Source organism: Hermetia illucens, chromosome 2 (genome assembly GCF_905115235.1).
Source record: "Hermetia illucens chromosome 2, iHerIll2.2.curated.20191125, whole genome shotgun sequence".
Lineage (NCBI taxonomy): Eukaryota > Metazoa > Arthropoda > Insecta > Diptera > Stratiomyidae > Hermetia > Hermetia illucens.
This window is the reverse complement of record NC_051850.1, coordinates 6,589,416-6,596,887: the sequence shown is the minus strand read 5'-3', so window position 1 is coordinate 6,596,887 and position 7,472 is coordinate 6,589,416.

Genomic DNA, 7,472 nt, shown 5'->3' with positions numbered 1-7,472 from the left:
CTGGGACCGCTGCTGTGGAACATAATGTACGACGGAGTGCTTGGCCTTCGCGTGCCGGAGGAGACAACGCTGATTGGTTTTGTGAACGACCTGGCGGTAATTGCAATTGCAAAGCATCCCGAGGATGTGGAGCTTTATGCAAATGAAGCCATTCATACCATCAAGTCATGGTTACGAATGGCCAAGCTGGACCTGGCGGACGAAAAGACGGAGGCGGTCCTCATTACCAAAAGTGGGAAAAACAACACGGTTACCATCCGGGTTGGTAATCGTGAGGTCGTCTCAAAATCGGTTGTCAAATACCTGGGGGTGATGATCGATGCCAAGCTGAGTTTCAAGGGATACTTGGATTATGCGCGAGAGAAGGCAGCAAATGCCAGCTCATCCCTTGCAAGGATGATGCCTAACGTGGGAGGGCCGAAGTATAGTCGCAGGCTACTCATCGCGGGAGTGGTGAAGTCGATCCTGCTATACGCGGCCCTGTCTGGGCGGGAGCGTTGAACCACGCTGTCAACCGGAGGAAGATAGATTCGGCATACCGGCCAATTGCGCTAAGAGTGTGCAGCGCATTTAGGATGGCGTCGACGGAGGCAGTGTGTGTCATCGCAGGAATGATCCCTTTAGATCTTCTAGCGAGCGAGGCACACTGGCTCTACGAAAAACAGAAGGCAAATCCAGCCGAGGTGAATGCGGATTTCCGAAAAGCCATGAGGAGAGAGTTGTGTGGCAAGTGGCAACAACGGTGGGATGACTCCGACAACGGACGGTGGACCCATACATTGATCCCGTGTATCGAGAAATGAGTCAACCGAAAGCACGGAGAATTGAATTACCACCTGACACAGTTCCTTACGGGACACGGTGGCTATAGGAAGTACTTACATCGCTTCGAGTTGGACGAGTCTCCCAACTGTCCTGAATGCAGTGCTACACCCGAGGACCCGAAGCACGTTATGTTCCATTGTCCCAGATTTCTGCAGCAGAAAAGGTGGTTGAACAGCATCTTAGGGGCGGACATCGAGCCCTCCAACCTGATGGAACAGATGCTGAAGTCGGGGTAAAACTGGATGTCGGTAAATGAGGCAGTAGCCGTGGTGCAGACAAAACTCCTGGAGTTGGATCGAGACATGGACGAGCTGGTATAGCGAATCAGAGCCTCCCCCGCGAAGTAATACTTCACGGTAGTCCCGTGGGGAGGGGCGGAAGAGTGGGGGTTGTTTTAGTGGGTGCGAATCCCACACACTGCTGCAACCTGGCGCAGCAGCGTCTTTCTAAGGTTTCCACCTCCATCCTTAAAAAAAAAATAAAAAAAAAAATATAACTCTCACGTCAGATCAACTATTGCCAATGCCTCGGTGGCCTCAGCTGCTCTCATCGCGGGTCGTGTTCCCCGCCACCAAAACCCTTTTATACAAAATTTTTATTCGCCCAATCCTGATCTACGGTTTCCCAGCATGGGCTACCTTATCACCGAACGTAGCACAAGCCCTCTAACGCTTTGAAAGGACGATACTCAGGAAATGTACGGCCAGATACAGAAGGCCAAACCTAAAATTTCACAAAACCTCTCTCCTATACGACCTCTCTGGGGCTTTGCCCAATATTCCGCACATGATCAAGCTGTCGCTCAACAGACTGAACAAATCGCTGTCCCACCCTAACCTGCTGATAAAAAATCTCGCTAAACGCAATGCATTGTTACGCGCAGAGGTACTACGTGTCAAGGCTGGCTCTCATCTCTGACAATAATTCTCCCCTCAACAACCACGCCTCCCCTCCCTCGTTCATCCCCTCCTTTTATCAAAGCTCCTCCCCGGCTAAACGCGTAAGTCCAATGTTCTGGCAGTCAATCCCCGCGCAGGTGTAGATCACTTTTCATTATTTTTTTTTACCTAGTCTAGATTAAGACAACCAACATTAATTATCCTGTAAAATATATGATATCTGTATTCATTAACTTCTCCCCCAAATTAAGAGCCCTCCTTCTACTCATTAAGCTCCACAATACATGCCCCGCAATCCCACAGTCCTCTTCATTCCTCCCGCCTTTGGTCACTGTCCCTGTCCAGGTCCAAATCGAGTAAAAGGTAGACCTTTCTCAGTTTGCTATCACGCTTTACTCCAAATCCGTCTATCAATCCTGCCCACCGGTGCCTAAAAACTCCCATTTTCTTGTTTACCGTAGGTTAGCGTTACATGCTTAATTAGTCACGCTTGAGCTTTTAAGTTACTATTCTTTTTGTACCGAACATGGATTTCTTTGCTTTGCTCAATAAATAAATCTGAATCTGATATTTATTATCTTTTGCTCTCGATTGTATGTATCCATATGTATCTCATATACTAACCCATCTAAATACATGTCTAAACAAATAAAACAAATTAAGTAAGTTGGATTATTAGTTACCAGGTGGGCTGAAAAGTTTGTAGTCTAACACACAGATGGCACCACTAGTAATCAACCCGTATGATTTTTGAATTAATCCTAACCTGCAAAAGACACGTGTACTAATTTGATAGCTGTCAGACTATCAGTTTTTGGGATAGAGCATTTTCATTGAAGCAAGTTTTGGTAGTTTGAAGAAAATGGATAAAAAGGAATTTCGTGTGTTAATAAAGCATTGCTTTTAAGCGCCAACGCTTGGCTTTATAAACATTATTCGGACTTTGCACCAGGAAAATCAACCTTTGAGAAGTTTAGATGAGGCGAAATGAGCACCGAGGACGATGCACTCAGTAGACGCCCCAAAGAGGCGAAAAGTAAAGAAAATAATTCTGGATAACAAAACCTGAAGTTGATCGAGATAGCTGAGGCTCTAAAGATATCAAAGGAATGCGTTGGACATATTGTGCACTCGAGCTCACAAAAACAAGGAGTTGACGAGTCTGAGCAGTGTTTGTAGCCTCATTATTTTGCATCAGCTACAGCACGTGGTAAACCGGCCCCAAAGCGTGCAAAGACGCAACATTTTCCTCCATATTTACAACTGAGAAGGAAGGATATCATCTTAAAACCACTTTCCCAATTCAGCTTCATTCATAAATTACTCATATATATATGTATGTACTCGCCTACCTAAAGCAAATTAACAGGTACTTACTTATCAAAATTACTGTAATCATAAGGTGATTTGAAGTAATCAAACCATAAGTGAACAATTAAAAACGTGATATGGGTTTTCCCCTATAATTAAATTCAACGAAAACAGCTTGTCCAAGTTTAGTTGAGTTTTCGTTAGGTTCGTGCCTGAGTTATAAATTAACTTAAGAAGCTTTTCATGCTTTTATGAAAGTTTGCTTTATATAAGGTGGCCCACAAAATAATTTTATACTTCTTTATATTACAGCGATTTAGTGCTAAGTTATTCTGTTCCTAGTTATCCTAGTTAGTAGTTTCTGCCTTAGTAGCCTGTGTACTGTGTCGCCTGGACTGTGTCCTTGACGATTCACCTTATCTACATATTGTACGTTGTGTTCTTATAGTGATCCGGAAATTTCGCGAAATGGAATTCTTAGCTTAATATCTTTATTATGATCATTGTCTCTTGCTTATTCTCATCTAAGTCTTCTGCACTTTTGGGATCAAGCAGTAGACTGCAGGATAGACCGATACGAAATACAATCTTAGGGGTTGATGCGTGGCTCTCTAGAAGCCAAGCCCCTCGTCTAGCATCACCATTAATGGGTGGTGATACCCACACCCTGTACGAGGTAACCTTGCTATTTACAAAACGCTAAGGATCTAGATCGAGAAGTTGAAAAGCGCCTCCCCCAATCTAGGGTGTTATGCAGACCATGCCTATTGGATAGTTTGCAGTCAGGGATAATTGACTATATGCGAACAGATCCTCACTCATACCTGGTCGTCTCAGTGTAGTAGTAATCCCGACGTAACCGTGCCAGGTGGGGCTATGGCAGAGTGAACCTCCTAACACCTCCCTCGACCGCAATGCCTCGGTGGTAGACAACTTGGCCGCTGTGGCATCTAATGCTACAAGTGCTTTAGATTTGGAAAAACGAAGTGTTCAAGCGAAGTACCACTGTACCAAGGACACTAGTAACAAAATCAAAGAAGGATGAATTGAAAGTAGATCGCGGGACGACAAAAACAGGAACAACACCGACCGCATATATTCAAGAGGAGGAGCAGCAGGAGGTAATCCAGGACCAGGAAAAGGACCCATTCAGAAGAAGTTCATCAACTTGAGATTTCCACCAAAGCCAAACATCAAAAAAGATAAAACGGAGGAAAGGTCAATGAATGCCAAATGTGAAGGACTATTTGATAGTAGTAATCTGGTTAGGAATCACGGAGAGCAGAGCCCTGAAGCAGAGGAATTACCCTTAACACAGCTGGGTGCAAAAGTAGTGGAGCTGTTTGAGTTCATCAAGGACATACACAACGCGCACCAAGCCATAAAAAATATGGTGAGAGCTATCAGAGTGCTCTACAACAAATCGCAGCAGGAGGAACGAAATTCCAAGGGCAAGTCGAAATCTTTTGCCCCTACGGTGTCACAGGCAACCAAAGTGCCACCTAATCGTATTGCAATCAACCTGCCACCAAACAAGAGAGTGCGGGAAAGAGATGTGGATCCTCCGGGAAATCAGCAGGCTCCTAAGAGGAAAAAGGGAATACAAATTGTTCCGAAAAACGGAAATAAAAGCACCGAAGAGGGAAAGCAGGTCGCCAAGTGCGAGCTCCGACAATCGACTCGACAAAATTCAAAGGGAGTGAAAACGGTGGATGGACCCAGGTAGTTAATAAAAAGACAAACGAAAAGGCAAAAATGCGAATTCGCCCGGAATTTGTCCTACGCGGAGATATTGAAAGAGGTCAAAGCTGACCCTGACCTGAAAGATCCAGGCGTAAATTTCAGCAAGATTCGAAGAACCCAGAAGAGTGGTCTCATGTTTGAGCTGAAAAAATCCAGCTCGCGGAAAACTGATGGCTTCAGAACTCAATTGGGGAGAATGTCACAGTACGGATCCAAAAACATGAAGTCTATATAAAGTGCAAGGATCTCGATGAAGTGACATCCAAAGGAGAAATTTGCACTACCTTGATGGAACAGTTCAAACTGGAGGAACTTGCCGAAAAGTTCATTGCGAGCTTGCGGAAAGCCTATGGCAAAACTCAAACGGCCATATTGCAATTACCAGTGGACGCAGTGCAAAAGTTATCAACGGTCGGGAAAGTTTGAATCGGATAGGTTCGTGTTGTCTGAGAGAGCAGATTTCTCTAAAGAAGTGCTTCAAATGCCTCGCGTTTGGTCATTTTGCGTGGGGAGGAAGGCCATATTGCCAAAAAGTACAAATGCTTATTGTACGAAGGAAGGGAGGGGATTACTAGCATATTGCCGAAAGTGCTAAATACCCAGAATTTAGGAAGGCTGACTTCAGTGAAAAAAATGAGGTTTATTCAATTAAACCTCAATGATTGTTGGGTCGCTTTGGATTTACTCGAGCAGACCACCTAAGAATCCGAGGTGGAAATTACCATCATTAGCAAACCCTATAGAAACCATCACGGTGCGTTACAGATTCGACTCGAAGTTTATGTAAATTCCTTTCAGAAAGGGGGTCTGCCTCAATCGTAGATCTTACTTTTGCCAGCTCTGCACTGACACGTGATATGTTCTGGTGCATCTGCGAGGATTGCACCTACAGCGGTCACCTCTTCGTCACCGAGCCAGAAGCGCAGCTCAGAGGTCGGTCGGCAGAATTAACCAAGGGCAAAAATAACGAACCCCGCAAGAACCTCTAGCTCGCCATCCAAAGGAGCAAGAGGGAATGCCTTAAAGAACTCTGTTTGGAAGCGGATGTAAATTCGTGGAGGAGCCGGAATGTGTCCATTGTCATCTTGGCCGATGAGATGACGAACATATACAATGCGAAGTCTATCTCGCCTTTATCGCGGACGAAAAACGTCGTAAGGGAGAGATCTCTAAATAGCAAGAGCGTAGGCAACGCTCGGGAAAGGGTGGATGGACACACAGGCTCATCCCTGCCATCAATGAATAGTTAGAGAGACGGCACGGTGAGATTAATCATAATCTCACAGAGTTTCTCACGAGGCATGGAGGATATCGCCAGTACCTGCGTAGATTTAAAATGAAGTCTCAGTGTACCCAGAGCACCTATTCTTCCACTGTCCAAGATTTGTGAATGAAAGGAAGAATCTCTAGGAGAGGTGCTCGTACAAGAAAATCTGCTGCGAAGAATGCTAGCATGTGAGAAAGCCTGGGATGCGATCAATTCCATGGTCGCATCTACCCAGAGCAAACTGCGAAAAGCAGAGGAGACTAGAGAAGCGCGGTTACGTACGTCGTGTAGAAACGAAAGCTCCGCCCCGTGATGTAATTCCTTATGATGGAGACAGACAGACATCGACTCGAATAATTTTTTCCGATAGTTAGTGAGAAATATAAAAAACAAAATAGAAATTTTTGATTATTGAATGAAGGATTCATTTATTCATGAAGAAATTTCAAAAGAGCGAACTTTCTTACAAAAACAAAAATAGTAGAAATTTAGAAAAAGCGCTAAACATCCATATTTCTCCAAAATTCAACTAAGAGAAGTGAAAATCGTTATGATCAGCTCATGTTTCTAGCTCTCATTCCCCGCAGTTCATGACCTAATATGGTTGGATAGTTTGAAACTTTGTTGACAGAGAATAGAGAGAATTTGTATAAATAGCTGCGATTCTCTCCTCAAGCCTCATGTCCTGGTAAGTTAGCAAGGACTTCACGCACAGCGTCCACCAGGCAATCACCTTTGAACTAAGGACGGAGTCACAAGGCAGGAGCCCCGCACCCCGAAAGGCGAAATCCAAAAGAACACCAGGATAGTCTGCAAAAGCGATGGATGAGCAAACATTCAGAGAAGTGTGGCTAGACCTGCCTAGTAAAGCAGGCACCTCCACGGATAGAGCTCTCCATGTTACACAAAGCATCTCTAAAACGTCGATGCCTAGGAGATGCTCATTTCCCACAAGAGGACCCAATTATTGGTGGAATAGTGAACTTGCCGGCCTTCGATCGATTTGCTACAGAGCCAGACGAATGGCTCAGAAGCAATAGGTAGGATCGATCAAGAGCAAAAGGAGCATGCCTATAGGGAAGTCCGCAAGAATCTCTAGCTCGCCATCCAGCGGAGTAAGAGGGAACGTTTTAAGGAACTCTGTTGGGAAACGGACGTAAGTCCGTGGGGTAGCGCCGATAGAATCATGACAGGACGATTCTGAGGCCGATCATCTCCACAGATCACGTGCCCTATGCTCTCATTGAAATAATCGAGGGGTTATTTCCCCCAACAAGAGGGGGGTACTGTCACCTTCCAGCACCCCCTGGATGTGACGCCGATTCCACCAGGGACAAGCTACTGGATATCTGCAGTCGAATAGGCGACAGCAAAGCCCCGGGTCTGGACGGCATACCGAATAAGGCCCTCAAACTTGCCGTCAAAAG